Here is a 22,359-nt window from a genome sequence, read left to right on the forward strand (position 1 = left end):
GGAATATTTACAAGTCCTTTAACCGGTGCCAAGAGCAGGTGAGTACACGTGATGCCGCATGCTGAATCAAGAGCTGTTGTCTTATATGACCTATCTCTCATTGACTTTAAAGTTCAGCGTTGAGATTCAAACACAACGGTTTATTTATCACGCTGCAGTTGTGCATGTCTGATAATCTACATTTCATAAAGATGTGGAGTCATGAATTATTAATAATGTGCAAAAAAAATTTAAGATTCCAGAATTTTGTATTCCTTTGAATCTTTTTAATATCATCATTTCCTAATAGGACTATATACTTAACAAAATGTACGGATGGAACGGTACACTAGGCACATTTTTTTGCCTTGTTCATTTAACTTTGGTTAGAAAAAAGCTATAGAGGTATAAGTAGCAATGCGTAACAAAAACCACAGTAGGACTTGCACTATTCGACGCAGCCCGGCTGCAAATGCTTTGGTAATACGAATGTATATTTGTCATGCCAATAAAGCACACTTAAATTGAATTGTACATAAATACACAACATGAGATTTGAACCAACAACCTCAGAGACACAGTTGACGTGCTGACCCAGGATCCCAAGGAAAGCTTTCAGAGCTTCAAGCATCGACAAAGGCCAATGCCCGAATAGGCGGAAATGACACATTAGAGCATAAATTATAGAAAAACAGTGTACAGGAGAAGCAGAAGTCAAAAGTGACAATGAAAGTAAGAATGTCATGTTGTATAGAAATGCACAACACGAGACTCGTTCACACAACCTCTTGGACCAGAGACTTGTGGTTCATGGGTGTGCCACTCAGTTGACATATTGACCCAGCATCCCAAGGAGAGCTTTCACAACTTCAAACATTGACATGGGCCAATCCCCGAAGGGGCTGAAATGAGACCGTGGAGCAAAAATAACAGAAATAAAATGTACAAGAGAAACAGATATCAGAAGTCACAATGACTGCTAGAATATAATTTGTGTATAGTTATGCACAAAACGTTGAATCCAGTCAGAATAGTTTAACTCTTTCCCTGCCATTGACAAGTTATCTCATCATTTAAAAAAACGTATCGAGTTATTACGGCAATTGGTGTTTGTCCTGTTGTACAGCAGGGGGAGCTGTTACACACCTTTGGAAAAAATACAGAAGCTCTTAACCTAGAATGTATATATTTTATCTGTTTTTAATGATTGTTCTAAGTCAAAGTGATGCATTTTTTGAAGAAACCTACCCACATTTAAGGGGAAATAAAAAAATAACAAATGTAGATAGAATAATAAAGTTTCTTTTGTTTTAAAGCAGTTGTTCTTTCATTTGATATATTGTTTGTCCATAAATTAATTACAGAAAATGTACTGTAAGCCATAAAAATTTAGTGAAAATGTTAAAAATCGCTGGCTGGCATTTTTTTTAAAGGCTGGCGGGGAAAGAGTTAAAACGAGAAATATAAAATGTTGCAGGCACAGTCAACTTTGCAGAGGTCTTTCTCGATAAATCGCCACAGAAATCAAAATTTTGCCATTTCTGTGTGGCTTGGTCCAAAGATGACACTAGCGGAGCTTGGACACTTTTGTCAAATTATGTTTTTCATATGCTTTACAATGAGTTAGGAACCGAATGTTAGAGAATGACATATTAGGATAGAATCGTCACGGACCAAGATAAATAAAGATTGTCAGGAAACAGACAAAGCGTTCAAGAGTTATAAGCAATTATAAAAATGCGTTATCTCTTATGAATGCTAGGTGGCGCTGTCTTGAAACTTCGAGGGAATGTTTGGGACTGTAGCTAAATTGTGCATACCAAATTTGGTGCGGGATATATCATATGATTCAAAGGATATTACGATTTATGACAAAATTTCGACAAGCCGTTACGAGCAAAATGAGCAATTTTCCCAAATTTGGCACGGACAGTCTGAGGTGTTGACGACATGTATCACGTTTCGTATTGATGAAACGAAGATTGGCAAAGTTACAGACTCCGATACATTTTTGGATCCACAATGAAAAGTTTGCGATTGAACTAGTAACGAAAAACCGCAATACTGTGCTTTTCAAGATGGCCGCTGTAATGCGCGGAGTCTTAATGTTATTTGTGGAATGCAATGAGCATGAGGAGTGCATTGCATGTGCCGAGTAGAAGTTCAGTACATCAATGGGTTCAAAAGTAACATCCATTTGAAAAGTGCCTTTTTAAGCTGCGGGTGGCGCCTCTTTAAACTGGTGGTGAGCGCTAGAGACCTCATACTTGGACTTACAAGTATCCCCAATACGAGTGTGCAAAGTTTAATCATTTTCTTACTTAAGATTCATAGGGCTGCCTTTGGCTCCCATAGGTTAAGAAGAAGAAAACTATCAACAGAAGCAGTGGTGGCCATTTATTCATCCTATAATGTCTGACCTGTATGAGTCTCTATCTTCTGCAGAACACAAAAGAAGATATTTTAAAGAATGCTCATAGCCAAACAACAGTGAACCCCATTGACTTCCATTGTATGAACTCAAACCCACGGAGATATTTCTCAAAATATCTTCTTTTGTGTTCCACTGAAGAAAAAATAGAGTCACACCAAGACAGTCCTGTAGAAATTGTTCAAAATGTACAAAGTTTAATTATTTTCATGTAATCCCCTGACAATTGGACAGACTGTTATTTAATATGCAACAAACCTGTGATATTCACCATACACTTTAAAAGCTGCTAAGGCGGACATGAAAGTAAAAACTGAGACATATAAAATCCAATGAAATTTTCTAACAAAGCATTATAATTTTGCTTAATTGTTAACAATTGAAACACAATTCAAGTAACTATTGCCTTTTAAAGTATAAATGTCTTGACTGGATTTCTTCAAAAGCCTCTGGGAATTCAGTCTCATAGCCCACATGGAAGAAACATAACCTAAAAAAGAAATATAAAATTTCCTGAATCATATTTTCTGATTCATGTGCTCTTGTTAAGAGACAACTGCTCTGGGGAACTTGGGAGTATGTGTCCGAGTGTGTATTATTCATCGGTCACGGATTATTATGATGGTAAATGTAAGCAGATGAATCCTTCTCTGAAGTGTAATGAGAGTTTTAATAAGCGACTGCTCTATTCCCCAAAACACTGCAGGGAAATTTACTGGTAGGACGCTTCAGAAATTACCTTAAACACAACTTCAGATGTTTCTTTATCTGCATTATTCACGACCCCCTGCCCAGAGACACGGACGTGTGTGGGACTCATGTCAGAGAGAGAACAGAACTCGGTCCTCCTTCACAGGTCCATTAATGAGCGGAACGATTGCTTCTACACAGCGGGTCCTTCCTTGTGCTGCCTGCTTCAGAGAAAGGCTTTTGTGTGAGAGTGTAAGCTCACTCACTTTAAAAAGTAAATTTCACACTTCAGTATGGGTATGAAAACATGACAGGTCTATTACAACTATATTTTTTTACTGTTCGTGTAATGATGTTTTTTTACGAGTTATGTCTAAACGTGCTTGCTAAAACAGACTTACTGGCTCAGTGATCTGAAGAAAGTAATTCCAGTTCATTTATAAACCACCACAGTGTTGTACATTATAATAAATATATATTTAATTTACATTAATCACATTTACTATACCTTTCCTAAAGCTCAGTGGTAAAAGCATTGTTTTAACAATGCAAGGTCGTGGGTTCGATCCCAGCACATACTTAGAAACAAATGTATAGAATAATGCAATGTAAGGCGTCTGCAAAATACATAAATGTAAAAATGTAAATGTAATATCATAAAATGTATTATTTGTAAACTTATGCTTGTAATATATGACACAATTCAACAAATTGTTTATTTAATACAATTATTATACCGTGAAATAATAACATAAATTAATATTAACAGGGCACGGTGGCTTAGTGGTTAGCACGTTCGCCTCACACCTCCAGGGTTGGGGGTTCGAGTCCCGCTTCCGACTTGTGTGTGTGTGGAGTTTGCATGTTCTCCCCGTGCCTCGGGGGTTTCCTCCGGGTACTCCGGTTTCCTCCCCTGGTCCAAAGACATGCATGGTAGGTTGATTGGCATCTCTGGAAAAAATTGTCCGTAGGGTGTGAGTGCGTGAGTGAGTGCGTGAGTGAATGAGTGAGTGTGTGTGCCCTGCAATGGGTTGGCACTCCATCCAGGGTGTATCCTGCCTTGATGCCCGATGACTCCTGAGATAGGCACAGGCTCCCCGTGACCCGAAGTAGTTCGGATAAGCGGTAGAAAATGGAATGGAATGGAATATTAACATATGCCCTGCGATGGGTTGGCACTCCATCCAGGGTGTATCCTGCCTTGATGCCCGATGACTCCTGAGATAGGCGCAGGCTCCCTGTGACCCGAGGTAGTTCGGATAAGTGGTAGAAAATGGAATGGAATATTAACATACATTATCTTAAACATTAAATTATTAGACACTAGCCAAACAGACCAGAAGTTAACTAGTGAAAAAGTGAAAGTGACCAATTTGTCAGTTATGGTGACCCATATCCGAGATATACCTCTGCTTTTAACCCATCCAGAGAGTAGTGAACACACGCACAGCAAGTGGTGAACACACATACACCCAGAGCAGTGGGCAGCTATCGCTGCAGCGCCCGGGGAGCAAGTAGGGGTTAGGTGCCTTGCTCAAGGACACATCAATCGTTACCCGCCTGACCTGAGGATCGAACCGGCAACCTTCTGGTCACGAGTCCAACCCTCTAACCATTAGGCCACGACTGCCCCTGTCGTGGCCTAATGGCCCCTATTATACCTATTGTATTATTGTTCCTGTATGACATATCGCTTGTTGTTCCCTGAACTCTCTGTAAGTTGCTTTGGATAAAAGCTTCTGCTAAATGACTAAATGTAAATGTATTTGATAGATTCAATTGAATAATGTTGGGTATCACTTTTGGTCACTGAAGCAAAAGAATCCCTTAAATCTCTGTTTTGAGGGTGCAACTGCCAATTTTCAGTCACATGTTGTGAGATTGTTTTGTAGAAAAAGAAGGATTGCTAACGGCTGTATGACCCATCAGATGTGCACAGATACTGACGGCGATTAAGCACAAATTATATTCTACTGACGTGAGCATGAACAAATTTGTGAATAATTAACTAGCCAAACAGCATCAACAGCCTATCATTTATCAAAGCAAAACAGTACGCACAACATACAATCTACTTACATGTAAAATGCTCAAATAATTCAGTGAAATTTACACTATATGGCTTTTGTTTAATCGTTGCATTGTGATTGTACAGAGATCTGTAATAAAACGAATAAGGTTAAACACAGAAAATAATTATTTATGTCAATCTGAGTACAAGAACCTGAAGATCTGTTATCATGAATATCTGTCTAGTTCACAATCAATCACTACAGATGCACCAGCGCTCTAGGCTTGAAAGGTTTAGAAAACTTCTCAAGAATTCTGAAAGCACTTCCAGGATGTACTGGAGGAGGGAAAAGTGTCCTTGTGTTCGTTTAAATCAAGTAACTGTGAACGATTGTTTCAGGCAAAAAATTAAGAAGTCACAGAGCAGGATTTTAATTGATCTCTTCCGGCAGAGATTAATTCAAACAAACAAAAATTATCATCGCTTGACAAAACACAGGAAGTGATGTCACAGCTGAACATTGTTTTAAAATACTGAGGTAAATGTGAGGGTAATTCAAAAGTTTAATTACAAAATGTACTTCACATTTATTACTAAAGAGTATCCAGTACAATTGTTACCATCAGTATTTGTGTTTATTTTTTTACATCTGTATAATATTGTGCCCTCTAGACATTCCTCACTTCACTCTTTCAATGTAATGATGGGATATTTTTTCCAAGCTCCACTAATGACTGAACTACAGAAAAAAGGCAGCAAACACTTTGCCCAAGGGCCAACAACCTATAAAGGGCCCAGGGCGGTGACGCCAATCAACGTGCACTGAGCTGGTCACGTGAGGGCAAGCGCCGCTACAAAACACAACTAAAAAATTGCAAACATGGAGAAGCTAAGTGGGAGCGCTAAACGGAAATTAAAAAAGCAGAATGATATCAGGAACGCAGAAAATTTAAAATAAATACCGAAAATAGGGAATTTCTTCACACTAGTAAAAGTAAGCAACTGTTCTGCTAAAGCAGCATACGTCAACGAGGACAGATCTGCAAGCCATGACATTTCTTCACTGCCGCCGCTAGCTAAAGTTCACAGACCCGAGAGCGAAGAGTCCCCTGCTGCATCTTCAACCAACGGCCCGGATTCTGCTACGAGTGTGATCGTTGAGAGAAGCGGTGATGGGTCTTAAGTCTCGAGTCTCCCCGCCATCTGAACCGCTCGTCGAGTCTGCAAGCAGCCCCTGTACCACAGACACAGCTCTCGCCACTTTCTATCATACAGCTGTTTGCACATTCAAAGTCCAGAAAAATGCCAGTGTAAGATCAAGCATTTCAAATTTAAACATGCTCTTCCCTATTATCTAGGAATAAAATTGTGTATATTGCCATATTATTTAGCATTTCTTTTTGTCTTGTTTAATTGAGAAATTTACAGATTTCTGAATGTTTATCTTGCGCTGAAATGTTTAACCCTTGCCTGTCCTGTTGAACTGTGATGTGACTGGTTGTTTTCTGTTTTAAGACAAGTTAAAATGAGTTTAGGAGCAGATGATACTGCATTTTATTTATTTTTTCCTTGTGGTGGATCCTTGAAAATGCTGTAAATTGTTTATTGTTGTTGAGAGAAAACAGCAGATTTCAAAATGTTTATATTGCACTGTAACGATTGTCCTGTTGAATTGGTGACAGGGTGATTTCTGTTTAAAAATAAGGTGAGGACATAAATGCTACTTGATTCTTGATTCTTGATTCTTGATTCCTCTGTCATGGCTCTATCAATTCAATACATTTGTCGTGGGAGTAGGTGTTGTTAAATAAATACTGGATTCTTTGAAAGTCGTTGCTTATTTATTTGTGAAAATGGAGTACACTTCCTTCACTCTCTATGTAGTGGGTCAATTTTGCCATATTATACTGATGCCAATGCGTTTTGTTTTCATAACATCATAAATGAGAGGTTGACATGAGAACATAGTGGTGCATTTGTAGTTCTATGAGCATTTGCACATCCGTACATCAAAATGCACTTGATGACAGTTAGTTATTGTAATATTGAGTATATTTACTGTATTACTGTAATTTATTCTGTATTTTGCCAGATTATGCTGTTCCTGGGGTCGTGATGATGGGGTACTTGAATATTGTTACCCAGGGTACAGCGAAGTGTTAATCTGGCCTTGCCTGGACCTATCCATCCAAGGTCTTCCAAACTCTAGCCACACTCGGCAGCATCTCCTTCACGGGCATTGGCTCCACGGAGCTCTCCATCCAAGATCCTCCAGACTCTAGCCACTCTCGGCAGCATCTCCTTCACGGGCATCGTATCTCTCCTGAGTGAGTCGAGTTGGGTCGAGTACCTCCCTTGGATTACTTCTTGCCTGTGGCTCTGTGGACTTTTTTGCATTGCCTCCTTTATTAAAACAATAAAGAGTATTGTTTTTCACACGCATCTGAGTCTGCCGTTTCAGTACCATGACACTAAATATGACCATCATTCCATCCTTTTTTACTGCCAAACGCTTTTGACAACACACATTTCTACATACAGTTACCTACACATCCTTTTACCAAATGGCAATGACTTCATAAACACACTTCTGTTAAGAACCAACTGTCCTCCACCCTAAGACACTCTACATACTCCAAGCACGATATTACTGAACTTTTATGTTCTGTTTCCAACATTAATTTACTTCTTTGCAACTGGAAGTGGAAGTAATAAGTGTTCTTATTCCTGCTTAATATGAGTACTGTCACCCAAAAGACACTCTTCACAGAAATGATCCTCCACTGTAATTTAGCTTCTGTTAATGAGGCGGCTTGTAGAGACGCAGAGCTGAGCTGATCTCACATACAGTGATCATCTTTAGCTGGAGTCCTGTGGTGGTTGTGACGAGGAATCTGAGCATCGGTACAGCAGACCCGGCTGACTCAGGACGCCCATGGTGTGTTAACCCAATGCTAATGGTAGCGACGAGGGGTTTTAGGTAAACGAGGGGTTTTAGAAAAATTCAAACCAAAATAACAACACATCCATTTAAAAGTGCCTATAGGGTTAATGCTCCAAAATGTTTTTCATTTGTGCGTTTTAATGTATTTTCCTTTTAATGGAAAAAGGAAGGTGGTCACTACACCAATGTATTAAAACCAGGCAAATCTCAGGTTGAAGTAAAGACTTACATATTCAGCTTAAATCCATATCCTTGCAGATGTAAATATATAATTCACAGTCTAAAATGGAATTATGAAATCAACTTTGCTTGATTCTGCTGTTGTAGATATAACTGAGGCCTGTTGAAAATGTCCTTCTCCTTTCTCCTTACAGGCAGAGGTCAGCGTTTATGTCTGTCCTGGCCAGAAGATATCATAGTGCAGGAGTGTCAAAAACTGAATGATGATGTTACGAGGCAAATCATACGCTCGTCGCTTCCCTGTGCAATGAACATTATGCACTCCATCTTCTAGCTTGTCCCTAACATGATGAACGCTGGCATCCAAGTGATTAATAGCGATCGACTGAACATTATTGTCCCCACACTCTTTTATGCCCAGCAGCTTCACTTCACACACACCTGTGACTGTACATTCCTGTCAAAACCACAAAAACATCACACATTCCACTGACATCACACACTCCACTGCCAGATCGTGACATCACACCTCACTGCCAGATCGTGACATCACACATTCCACTTTCGGATATTGAGATCACACATTCCACAGCCGGATCTTGACACAACACATTTCACAGCTGGATCATGACATTCCACTGACAGATCGTGACATCACACAATCCACTGCAAGATCGTGACATCACATTCTTCACTGCAAGTTCATTGGTAAGAACAGAACAAGGGACGGATTTATTATAATAAGAACAACTTTTTACGTCATTAAGAGAGCGATTTCTGAAGCGCTCGTTTTCTCAAAGGCTTGCAGAGATAGGCTCACATAAAAAAAGTTAATGATTTGTCTTTTTTCATGTTTTCTGAGGCGGCAGATGCACAATAGACCCGTTTTAAGAATTTACGCATGGAAAAGTCAGTTTTTCATGAAATCACCCCTTTAAAACTTGCCTCTCTGTACTTATATCGTGTGCTAAGACTGGCAGAAAAGGAACTAGACTCCCATTCCGGCGTAATAATCAAGGAAGTGTGCTGCCGCAACATGGCCGCAGCAGGCACAGTGATATCACCCAGCCTATGTGGAAGAAGGCTAACTTCCGTCATCATATCCAACGTGACATACTGCATATGTACAAGGAGCGTGATATCACTCCGCCTGCTGCGGCCATTTTATGCCGGAATGAAAGTATATTTCCTAATCATATTGGCATGGAAAATCGCAACTTTTCATTTTCCCACAGTTTAGCACAAAATATAAGTACAGAAGAGTCAAGTTTTGAATTGGAAAAATATTGAAACTCTTTGCTCATTTTTGAACGGGATGCTAATGGTCTAATTGGATTCAATGATCTATGCAAAGCTGTGCTAAAAGCACTATCGCCTGACCCTGAGATCGGCTGAATAGTTTCCAAAACGGTAAAACTCAATTTATTAACTCTGGGGGAGTTGGAGAATGAGCCTATTTCCAAAAACATTTGAGTGTTCCGTTAAGTGATATCTTTAAAAATATTCTGATGAAATCAATGAGAGATTTTCACATTAAAGTTAACATTGATGTACAAGCTGTGCAAAGCAACCAGTTTAATCACAATCTTCTCAATATCAAGACTGTTTCAAGATCTATCACAAACACCAGATGTTCTGAATCTGATATCCTGATAGTTGACTGTTAAATGTTCAGCAGAGAACCAGCTGGCTGTTTGAAAGAAGTTATTTAACATTCACAAGAGACTTAATAAGGGGATATTGTTGTGATCAAAGTGAGCAGTGATTATGTGCTTAATAGTTCAGAGGTCTAAATAAAACAACAAAGGGGAAAAAAAGCACACATTCTTCTGAAAAATTAAATTTCAATTACTCTGTAAAGATTTTCACAATATACATTGTTTCAAAACAGTTTTACAAACAAGTTTAACCTTAATTTTAACCCTCTGCTGAGCCTGCTACTGATTTAGAATATGTGTAGATAAAATAATTTAAAGGGCTTATCGGATAAATGGTTCTATGCTATAATCGGGTCCCCAGTGCATCTACCAACTCAGAAACGTGAAAAACAAGAACCCATTCAATTTGTTTTGATGCACCTTTCCCTGCAAGCATGTGAGAAATTGCTCCGTTCAGATTACACTCCTGTTGTGACGTAGAGGGAGGCTCTTATCATAATGTTACCGCCCCTTATTCTACACAATTCCACCCACGGCCCTGCTGCCATTGTTGTTTTCACAAGCGACAGAGGTGTATGTGACATGTAGTTGGCTGCAAAGACGAACACAAGTCTTTGATTAGAGTCCCAACCGTTGAAGAGACGAGACAGAAGCGGATTTATTTAATTTTTTGTGTAATCTTCAGAAACCACGAGTAAAAACCTGCTTGTTTGCATGAATCACTTCAAGACAGAGAGCTTCATCAACCTGGGACAGTACAAGCAGGATTGGCTTCAAAGATTCGTGATCAACTGAACGAGACAAAGCTGCAGATGTAAGTAATATTTATCAACATTCTAAATTGACGTTAATGTACAGTACTTAGGAGGGTAATGTTAGGATATTATAGCGAAGGAAGCTAAGTCAGTCAGTAAGTCAGTTATCTCATATCATGTGTGTATAACTTGTCAATGACAAGCGCTTAAATCCACGTAATTACGCTGAGATCTGCAGGTGCAGATTTTATTCAAGCATACACGCACAACATGAGCGCATTAAATTTACATTTACATTTATGCAATTGACAGACTCTTTTATCCAAAGTGACTTTCATTACATTATCCTACATTTGATTCTAAGTATGTGCGATCCCCTGGGATCGAACCCACCAATGCTCTTACCACTGAGCTTTAGGAAAGCATTAAGATGCGCTGTTTGCTGTGATGGATTTTTTTCGTCTCAGGACGAATGATTTGAGACATTTAAAACGAAACTAACCGTGGAGGAGTTCAGGAAAATATAATATAGCTAAATGATTGCAATGGCAGTACTACATGTGTGTTGTGTTGACACGCCGGGCGGAGCGGGGTGGGTTGCACAGTTACTCATTATCATTTAAAGAGACATGCAGCAAAACGGGTTGTTGTGAGCATAGCATCTTGAAAAGAGCAGGGTGCAGCATTTTTGTATGTTGCTAGGTAACCCGAAACAACCAACATATATTTCTCCTCCATGTCTACAGGCGTTTCAATTCAATGCAAGTTTATAAGTTTATTTATATAGCGCTTTTCGCAATGTGTATTGTTTCAAAGCAGCTTTACAGGGGCAAACAGGAAAAACAGAAAAGGTAAAACACAGCACAGTGCATGGTATTTATACAACGAGTAAGATAATTCTAATAAATGATATCTAAATTCTAAATAAATAAATAAATGCAGTCTCCTGGTGAGCAGGCCAACACTGCCCTGCTGTGGCGAGGAACCCAAACTCCCATGATTGAACCAGGTTTCAAGCATCTGTAAACTTCCGAAGCCAAAAGGGAAGCCCCGCCTCTCCACTCATTCCGTGGGCGATACTGTAAAATTTGGTATCGATCCGATACCAAGTAAATGCAGGACCAGTATTGCCGATACCGATACCAATAGCTCTTTTACTTTAGAAAAATTAGCTGGAACTTACATTAACTTTTCCTGTAAATGAAATGTCATGTTTTATCAGAGGATTGCATCATTAATATGATAAATCTGAATACATTTTCATGACCACTAAAATATTTTGTGATTTATGTGACTGTAGGCTAATTAATCATATAGATGTCAAAACACGGGACATAATTTAACCAAATACATATATTTATTTAATTTTTTACTCCTGTAATAGAATTTGCAAATTATTATTGGAAAAAAGTTCCAATAACAGATTAGTTGAACAGAAAACTGATATATAACAAAGCAATATCTTCACCATCACAGTACTATAGCTTTAAAAAAAACAAAGTGCACAAAATGATTACTGAAGAACAAAGATTTTAAAACTGCTTTTCGTTTTTGTTCAGTGTTATGTTTAGACACAAAAATTAACATGTTTTTCCTTTCATTACACTCCCCAAAGGCCCACTGCCATACATTGCGGTTCGCAGTGTTTTTATTGACCGAGGTGAAAAAAACTCCACATGATGCTCCTCTTTTCGCTGGCTGCAGCAGCGTCTGCGTGCTTGCGCTTGGCGCCGTGAGTCCCGTGATAGCGGACAACAAAACACGGCAGGGCAGGGAGGAGCAACGTGTGCAAAACTAGGTGTATGGGAAATATTTTTTCTTCATTATACAATTATTAGCTACATTCGTAAATAAATCAAATCCGTAGTAAAAACACATTAGTATCGATGTTTTTATGTTAGGATCGATCCATTTCGATACAACCTCAACATTGGAATTATCGATACTTCAGGATCGATCCCACCCCTACACTCTCATGGACAATGGAAAAAAGCGCAAAGGATTTCTTTACATGAATTAAATAAAACCGCCATGAATTAATTAATGTTGGCAATAAAAGAGCTGCATTTAATTACCTTTGCTGTTGTCTATGCTCATCATTCATATTGCTGTTCACTCACCGGGTTGATGCTCAGGAAGTTTTAGCATGTAGCTAACTTTTTAACAAGATTAACTTGTTTAAAACCCTAAATTATACTTTTATCGACTATATAATTATAATTTCACTAATTAACATTGAAATAAATACAGCCCCGTTGAATTTATTATTTATTCTATCCACAAGCATTCGCAGTTTGAATGTAACGTTAGTAATTGCATACATGAAAAATGCTTTGTCCGCAGGTATTTAATAAGACAGAGAATTTTTTTTAACATAACATACCAGTTGAGATATGCAATGATTTATATGCCGTTCTGTTTGTTACTTTCATGACACTGTATTATTCCATCATACAATGCATTTACTTATTCGGCGTCACATTTTGTAATGTTTTTATCCATCCGTGAAAGTGACTGTTTCTGTGATCGATTAACTAGAAGATAAACAGCGCTTCAGCGTCTTCTCTCTTTCCTGGCCTGTTTTTAATGCGATCCTGTTTTAATGAGCTCAGTGTGTTTGCGAGTCCTCGGTACCTACCAATGAGTTTGGTGCAGTGTTTGCGTTTGTGTTTCAGACCTCTCTTTTAATTTGTTTAATTGGTTAGAATGATTTATTTTTGAACAAAGACAGTGTGTCAAAAACAAAAGTATAAAAGTAAATAAATATATGTTGGGCATATCGGGTATCGGGCACACAAACATGCAAATAATCGGTATCTGTGTCGGTTTTGAAAAACAATATCGGTCTATCACTAATTTACATGTCAAAAGATATGATTCTGAAGGATGCAAGAGTGGGAGCCGTAGTTCTGCAGGAACGTAGTTCAGTAGTTCTGAGAGGGACTTCAGGAGTCTTGTCGATACTATTCGAAACGCATCGCCCACGGCGAGGATCATCGTTTCAGGGCCGCTTCCTACTTACCGACGAGGGAACGAAAAGTTCAGTAGACTATTTACGCTTAATAATTGGTTAATGTCATGGTGTATTGAACAGAAGCTGCTCTTTGTAAATATTTTTGATCTGTTCTGGGAGCGACCAAGGCTTTTCCGCCCTGACGGCCTGCACACCAGCAGCATTGGAGCGGAAATTCTGTCCGACAACATCTAAAAGACGCTACGCACCAATTGACTACTAAGTACAAATTTTAACCATAGTCTGTGTTCCTCTCACCCACCTGTTAAGAATGTTACTGCTTCCAAATGCATAGAGACTGTGTCTGTCCCCCGAATAATACAACCAAATTATAATTTATTTAAAAGTCAGAGAAAAAACCTTATCATTATTAAACCAAAAGACAATATATTTAATGAGCAAAACCAACGCCTAAAGTTATGGCTACTTAATATTAGATCACTAAATCCAAAGGCAGTTATAGTAAATGATATGCATGGAAATTATGGATTACCTCAGGGATCAGTTTTAGGACCCTTGCTTTTCTCCATATACATGCTGCCCCTCGGCAACATTATTAGAAAACATGGAATTAGCATCCACTGTTACGCAGATGATACTCAGCTATATATCTCATCAAGACCAGATGATTCCTTTAAGCTATCCAAACTGCATCGAAGACATAAAACATTGGATGACTAGTAATTTCCTCCTTTTAAACTCTAGCAGAACAGAAATATTACTTATAGCACCAAAATCACGTAAACAGAATATTCTCGGACTACAACCTGCAAATTGAAAGCTGCACTGTTACTCCAACAAATACAGTTAAAGACCTAGGCGTTATATTAGATGGCAATCTGTCATTTAAAAATCACATCTCAAATATCACAAAAACAGCCTTCTTCCAAAGGCAGTTATAGTAAATGATATGATCACAAACAACAGTTTTGATATACTTTGTCTTACTGCAACCTGGCTCAAGCCAAATGATTATTTAGGTCTAAATGAGTCTACTCCACCAAGCTACGGTTATATTCATGAGCCATGTCCGGTTTGTCGAGGTGGTGGTGTCGCAACAATCTTTAGAGACTTTCTTACCGTAACTCGGAGAACAATGCATACATTTAAATCATTGAAATGCTTGCGTTGGACATAACTGTTCCAAACAAAAGTAAAAAACCATTGCTTTCTCTTACATTGGTTACTGTGTATAGGGCCTTAAACTAATTTTCTAATAGAGTTCGCAGACTTCTTATCGGATCTATTGGTTAACGTCGATAAAGTAGTGATTGTTGGAGATTTTAATATCCACGTAGATATTGCTAACGATCCATTAGCTGTGGCGTTTAAAGAACTACTACTCTCTTGTGGTGTAACACAATACATCAATAGACCTACTCATCGACTTAATCATACTCTAGACTTGATTATATCTCACCGAGCCGATCTAACCAATATCCATGTTATACCTCAAAGCGACGACGTTTCCGATCATCATCTTATAACATGTACACTGCCACTGCAGAAATCAGTTGTATATCTCGTTATCGACAGGGTATAACAATCAGCTCAACTACTAAAGATAGTTTCGTAAAGAACTTGCCAGATCTGACTCCTCTTATAAGCTTTCCAACTAATATAGAATCGCTCGATGACATGACCAGCAACATGGGCACTATTTTCTCTAATACATTAGAAGCGGTCGCACCACTGAAGTCAAAAAGGATTAATGAAAAGATCATAGCACCATGGTATAATAACACCACCCGCGCCCTAAAAAGAGAAACGCGTAAACTGGAGCGAAAATGGAAACAAACCCAATTAGAGGTCTTTAAAATTGCATGGAAAGAGAGTGCAAGCTGTTACAAAAAGGCACTCAAAGCAGCAAAAGCCGAGCACTTCCGTAACCTCATAGAAAATAACAAAAACAATCCAAGGTTTTTATTTAGTACAATTGCTAAACTAACAAACAAACAGACTCCACCTGACCTGGGTATTCCGCCGCACCTTGGTAGCAATAAATTCATGCATCTTTTTGCTGAGAAAATCGAAAAAATACGAGACAACATAGCTAAAACCAAACCTCCAAGTGTGTCGGAAGAATTAGTTTCAACCGTCACGCAAAAAGAAAAGCTAGAGAGCTTTTCTCCTATAAATCAGGAAGATTTAATTAAATTTATTGCAACATCCAAACCGACAACATGCTTATTAGACCCCATTCCAACTACTTTATTAAAAGAGTTACTACCTGTTGCAATTGAGCCCATTTATAACATTATCAACTCGTCAATTAATCTAGGCCATGTCCCAGGACCCTTTAAACTGGCTGTAATTAAGCCTCTTATCCAAAAAAACAAATTTATACCCCAATGAACTTGGAAGCTATAGGCCGATGTCAAATCTCCCGTACTTGTCTAAAATACTAGAAAAAGTAGTGTCAACTCAACTGTTTACCTTCCTACAAAATAATGAAATGCACGAAAAGTTTCAGTCTGGCTTAAGACCGCATCATAGCACTGAAACTGCGCTCGTTAGAATTACAAATGACCTTCTTATTGCATCAGATAAAGGTAACATCTCGCTCTTAGTCCTGCTTGACCTTAGTGCTGCTTTCGATACTGTAGACCATAAAATACTATTAGATTGTTTACACAATTATACCGGTATTCAGGGACAGGCACTGCAATGGTTCAGATCTTACTTAACAGACAGATATCAATATGTCCATTTAAATGGGAAATCGTCAAATCTTACGCAAGTAAATTATGGATTACCTCAGGGATCGGTTTTAGGACCCTTGCTTTTCTCCATATACATGCTGCCCCTCGGCAACATTATTAGAAAACATGGAATTAGCTTCCACTGTTACGCAGATGATACTCAGCTATATATCTCATCAGGACCGGATGATTCCTTTAAGCTATCCAAACTGGCAGAGTGCATCGAAGACAAAAAACATTTGATGACTAGTAATTTCCTCCTTTTAAACTCTAGCAAAACAGAAATATTACTTATAGCACCAAAATCACGTAAACAGAATATTCTCGGACTACAACCTGCAAATTGAAAGCTGCACTGTTACTCCAACAAATACAGTTAAAGACCTAGGCGTTATATTAGATGGCAACCTGTCATTTAAAAACACATCTCAAATATCACAAAAACAGCCTTCTTCCACCTTAGAAATGTTGCCAAATTACGAGATATTTTATGTGTTGCTGACGCAGAAGAGCTTATTCATGCATTTGTGACCTCACGACTTGACTCTTGTAATGCTCTACTTAGTGGTTGTCCTGTATCATCGATCATCGCACATCTGCGTCACGTGTGCTGGACAGGAAACACGGCACCCTGGACAATGGAAAAAGCACACAGGATGTCAAGTGCCTTTCTGATCAGAATTGATTTTATTTTCAACTTCGGGCGCTCTGAGCGCTCCGCCTAAAACGCGAGGCGCAGCAGACAGAAGAAGCGCTTCCTGCCAACTGAAAACAATTCAAAGGAGGCACTTTCCACAGCAAAAGACGCATTCTGTCTGATCAGGCCCTATTACACTGCCTACCGAACACATTCACTGTGGGAGTGTGTTTATGATGTCCCACAATAGTTTTGGTAAACAGCTCATATGACTTCAATCTTAAGACATAACCGCAAGGCATGTGACCTGACATCAATGAGGTGAGTCAGTGTTAATCTCCAATCTCTCATCTAACAATACATAAATAATCATCCATAAATGCTTCAAATCAGTCACCATTTCTTAAACAATACGTAGAGACCACGAATAATGTGTCATTAAGGTCCGTGTAAGTTTTATTCATTTGAGATGAGATGAGATTCAATTTATTGTCATTACACATGTACAAGTACTATGCAACGAAATGTATCAAGAAGAAAATACAGCATAACATGAGGAAGGTGGGGAGAAAAACAAGCACACAGTACACATAGACAAGACTTGCAACAGGGTAAGTAATCCAGCTCCGGCAAGCAGCCATCCGGTCCTGCAGCCATTACGGCGCTTAACACAGACCTGCTTGCCAAGCTGGCGGGTCAAAGCGACGGAGGTTTGGAATCGGTCAGAGTCTGTGTTTGTGTGTGGTCTGTATGAGTGATAAGGTCCAAAAGTCTGTGTGTGTGTGTATGATGGGGGAGGGAACGCAAGAGCGTCTCGCCACATTGCCCTTCAGTGTTGTTTCTCCAGTATCGGCCTCGGCCAAGGCCAATCCTGGTTCAGGGGGGCCGAAAAGATAAGATTGCAGTTGTTTCGTCTTGAGGCGAGTAAACCGCATTCCAATGCCACAGCTACTCTCTTTGTCCATTTTGGTCTCTAGCATCATCAATTTTCCTTTCCGTAGCCGTGAGCTTTTCAAGATATAATCCATATTGCGATTAATAGTCTCAGTCTCAGTGCTGACCGCTCTTTCCATGGCCTGCGTCAATACGGGAAGCCTTGTGAGGCTTTGGAAAGCATAATCCAATCAGCATAATACCTGTTATCATGGTTCCGAAAAGGTTGATATGTGCAATGTCCTCCACGGAAAGAGCGGCCAGAAACACGATCCGCCATTGAAGGATTTGATCATTTAATCAGTTGCGTAATTGCATTTAATAATTTGATTGGTTTTGTCTTGTTTGGAGGTGAAGTCATAATATTGTGAGTGTTTTGGTGCATGCATTTGGTGCCCAGGCTGTGTCCTGATGGGAAGTGCTTGCAGCAGAGGAATGTGAGTTTGGGGGGGAGAAGGGGCATCTTCGGCTGCAGTTGTTTAGGGGGTTGGGGGAGGTATTTGGAATGTTGTTTCAGAAGTGTTTTACAGGAACGAGATAAGGCAGAAGTTGGTGATTGGTGAAAACAAGGAAGATCCTGCCCCCAGCAGAAGAGAGATCGGCGTGAAATAACAATAAATGCTGTGAATATGTGCTGTGGGGGTTGTTGTTCCTAGGAAGGACAGAGGAGTGTTGTCCAGCAACCCAGCGCGCTATATTTTGATACTTTCTGACCAATAAACTTCAATACTTGTTAGAGATTGCCTTCCTTCAATTTTTGAACATGCAGGACTCCTTAAAGTCCAACACCATCTCTCCCACGCGTCCATCGTGTAGCCAGCTGCGAACGTTCCGTCAGGGCATTCAGGTTCACCCGAACCTTTGTTTCTCGTCGAGAAAATGGTGTCAATCGCGCTAAGGGACCAGTTGATCAGATCCATAATTTCCAAGTTTCGAGAGCAATGCAGAGAGAGTCTCTCAATAGATGAGAGACGAGACAAGACAAGGAGACAAAGCAGGGAAGATATGGGCAAGGACGGGGAGTGAGAAAATGCGACCGTCTCCCATGAGAGCCAAACGAGAAGAGATTGATATCCTGTTTGAAATAAATTATCGGAAATTGGTTTTTGTTTTTTCGTTTAGTTGACCAAACGAAAAATTACATTTCGGCCCCAATTTTTCGTTTGCCGTTTAAAAAACGGATTTTGGACTCAATATGGGATTCGTATACGCCCCTTTCTCCCGATTGGTCAAATCGCTCACCATTCTGTACGGATTTTATTCTGCCCAGCAGATTAAGAGTCTGTACGAGTGCCATACTGACAAGTGTTTGCAATTTAAAATATGTTTACTTGAACCACCAGACAGCCTCGCATATCTTAGACCCGCTAGGTTAAGAGGGACGCGCAGACTGGACTTTCTCATGTTTGCTGTGCACCCTGTCAGACAGCAGTTTTAGGCATCGTTCTGTTTTTTGCTATAAATCAGAAATGTCAAGGTGGTATTTTTCCGCAATAGAAAGTCGGTTGGAATGTTCCCCGGTGTGGGCGTGGCCTAAATGCGCTCTCTTTTAATGCGCTAGCTCAAGTTCAAAGTCTACTCCTGATGCAAGTTGGGCCAATTTTCACTTATATTAATGTTTATTGTTATAAAAAAATGATAATAATAGACTCTATATCACGAACTTGGATACAGATCATTTAGATCAAACTCCAAAAATTCCATTCCATTCCATTCCATTTTCTACCGCTTATCCGAACTACCTCGGGTCACGGGGAGCCTGCGCCTATCTCAGGAGTCATCGGGCATCAAGGCAGGATACACCCTGGATGGAGTGCCAACCCATCGCAGGGCACACACACTCACTCATTCACTCATGCACTCACACCCTACGGACATTTTTTTCCAGAGATGCCAATCAACCTACCATGCATGTCTTTGGACCAGGGGAGGAAACCGGAGTACCCGGAGGTAACCCCCGAGGCACGGGGAGAACATGCAAACTCCACACACACAAGTCGGAAGCGGGAATTGAACCCGCAACCCTGGAGGTGTGAAGCGAACGTGCTAACCACTAAGCCCCAAAAATTCCATGATGACCATAATTCTTAATTCTGTCCACAAGAGGGGGTGTCAGTCTCTCTCAATCTACTTGATCCACTCTCCATACAGATAAAGTAACAAATATATCTATGCATTTAATCTGTACTGCCATGAATATGTCGGAGCTGTATGTCTGAGAACAAACATCACACATAAAGAACATCAATGAATCTGCACAGTTGGGAGCCTGCATGCAGATGTGTATGTCAGTTTGTAAAACACAAAATTTAATTCTGCAAAAACGTTTATTTTATTCTCACAACATCACATGTAACCAAACGAAATATGACCTAAAATGTTTTAGAAATTTGAGTCAATTTATCACAAATAATTTTCTTTCAACAGCAACAATTTTATAGTGCAAGTTTATGAACATTGCTGAACTTAAAACAGCATTGTGTAATGATGATTGGGAACATTCTTTAAGGAGAAATAGTTCATGCCATCTATAAAAAACATGTGAAGGGGTGGATTCCTTAGCTCCAACTAGATAGCTTCAATTACATCCTTTGGTGTAGTTATTATAAATAAATAAATTATTGATCAGTTACAGTATATTCCAATAATAAATAATTCGATCAATATTCTTCTGCCCAATAATTATTGTCCATCCATCCATCCATTTTCTACCGCTTTATCCGAACTACCTCGGGTCACGGGGAGCCTGCGCCTATCTCAGGAGTCATCGGGCATCAAGGCAGGATACACCCTAGATGGAGTGCCAACCCATCGCAGGGCACACACACTCACTCATTCACTCACGCACTCACACCCTACGGACAATTTTTCCAGAGATGCCAATCAACCTACCATGCATGTCTTTGGACCAGGGGAGGAAACCGGAGTACCCGGAGGAAACCCCCAAGGCACGGGGAGAACATGCAAACTCCACACACACAAGTTGGAGGCGGGAATCGAACCCCCAACTCTGGAGGTGTGAGGCGAACGTGCTAACCACTAAGCCACCGTCTCTAGACCCTAGTTCTATAGAAAATCTGTGAAGGAGGCTAAAACTCAAATTTACTGAGCGACAGCCAAGAAACCTTAAAGATTGACAGAGGAGTGGACTCAGATATATCCTTACACATGTACAAACCTGGTGACCAACTATCAGAAATGTCTGACCTCTGTGCTTGCCAACAAGGGTTTCTCAACAAAGTACAAAGTTATGTTTTGCTTGGGGATCAAATTCTTATTTCACTGACTGAAATGCAAATCAATTTATAACCTTTATATAACATTTTCCCCAGATTTTTTGTTGTTGATATTCTGTCTCTATCAGTTAAAATAAACCTACCACAAAAATGATGGACCCTCCATTTCTTTGTAAGCAGGCAAATTTAAATCATCAGGGGATCAAATAATTATTTCCCTCACTGTATGTAATATAATTAACAATAGTTTTAGCATTTGTCTTTTGTTTTAGTTTTTAGTTAAGGCATTGACTCTTTGTTACCAGTATAAAATAAGAGCTTTATCCCGTTGTGAGAATGTACATATAGCTATGTTTTGGAAATGTTTGAGATTAAGCTTGAGGGAGCAGTGTGTGTGTGTGTGTTTGGTGGTGGAATGACTATCTGTAGGTGACCAGATTTATAGATATGCTAACCATGTTGTGCCTAAACTAGGGCTTCTGTTGTCATACAGTTTTGAAGATATGCTGTGAATTGGACATCCATGTGTACTGTAGATAGTATCCAAATTATCTTTGGCTTATTTGTATCAGTACCTATTGTATGATTGCTCCTGTTTGACATATGACTTATTGCTCCCTGAACTCTCTGTAAATCTCTTTGGATAAAAGCGTCTGCTAAATGACTAAATGTTAATGTAAATATATAGTTCTATCATTTTGGTTTTGTAACAATTTCTGAATAAACTCATGCAGACCGAATGAGAAACCCTTTTATAAAGCAGAGTTATATACACTGCCCGTTCAAAAACAGTCAACAACTGCATGGATTCAACTAAGAAAATAGGTAGCCTCCCTATGGATTTGAGGTCTAGGTTCAGCAATGTTATGTGCCCAGAGAATGAGGTCAGTTGACTGAATGATCAAGTTATGCCATCAACGGGTTCTTTCCTCCCTGATGGCACGGGCATATTTCAACATGACAATGCCAGGATTCATCGGGCTCAAATTGTGAAAGAGTGGTTCAGGAAACATATACATAATTTTCACTCATTGGCCACCACAGAGCCCACACCTTGACCCTATTGAGAATCTTTGGTATGTGCTGAAGAAGACTTTGCGTAGCGGGTAGACTCTCCCATCATCAATACAATATTAGTTTTATTGTTTAGATTTTTTAACAATTTCTGAATAAACAAAATGAAAAACCCA

General features: G+C 39.4%; 1 protein-coding gene across 7 annotated transcripts in view; it reads right to left on the reverse strand.

The window, feature by feature from the left end:
* lrfn1 (leucine rich repeat and fibronectin type III domain containing 1) overlaps window positions 1-22,359 on the reverse strand; it is a 235,905-nt gene that overhangs the window by 62,617 nt on the left and 150,929 nt on the right. The window contains exon 1 of one of the 7 annotated variants that reach the window (XR_008907559.1): window positions 3,150-3,294. The exons of the other annotated variants lie outside the window; for them this stretch is intronic. The gene's annotated coding sequence lies outside the window, so the exon portion shown is untranslated. Of the gene's footprint in view, window positions 1-3,149; window positions 3,295-22,359 lie in introns of those variants that run through there. 7 annotated transcript variants of the gene reach the window in all.

The sequence above is a fragment of the Triplophysa dalaica genome, chromosome 9 (assembly GCF_015846415.1).
Source record: "Triplophysa dalaica isolate WHDGS20190420 chromosome 9, ASM1584641v1, whole genome shotgun sequence".
Classification (NCBI taxonomy): Eukaryota; Metazoa; Chordata; class Actinopteri; order Cypriniformes; family Nemacheilidae; genus Triplophysa; species Triplophysa dalaica.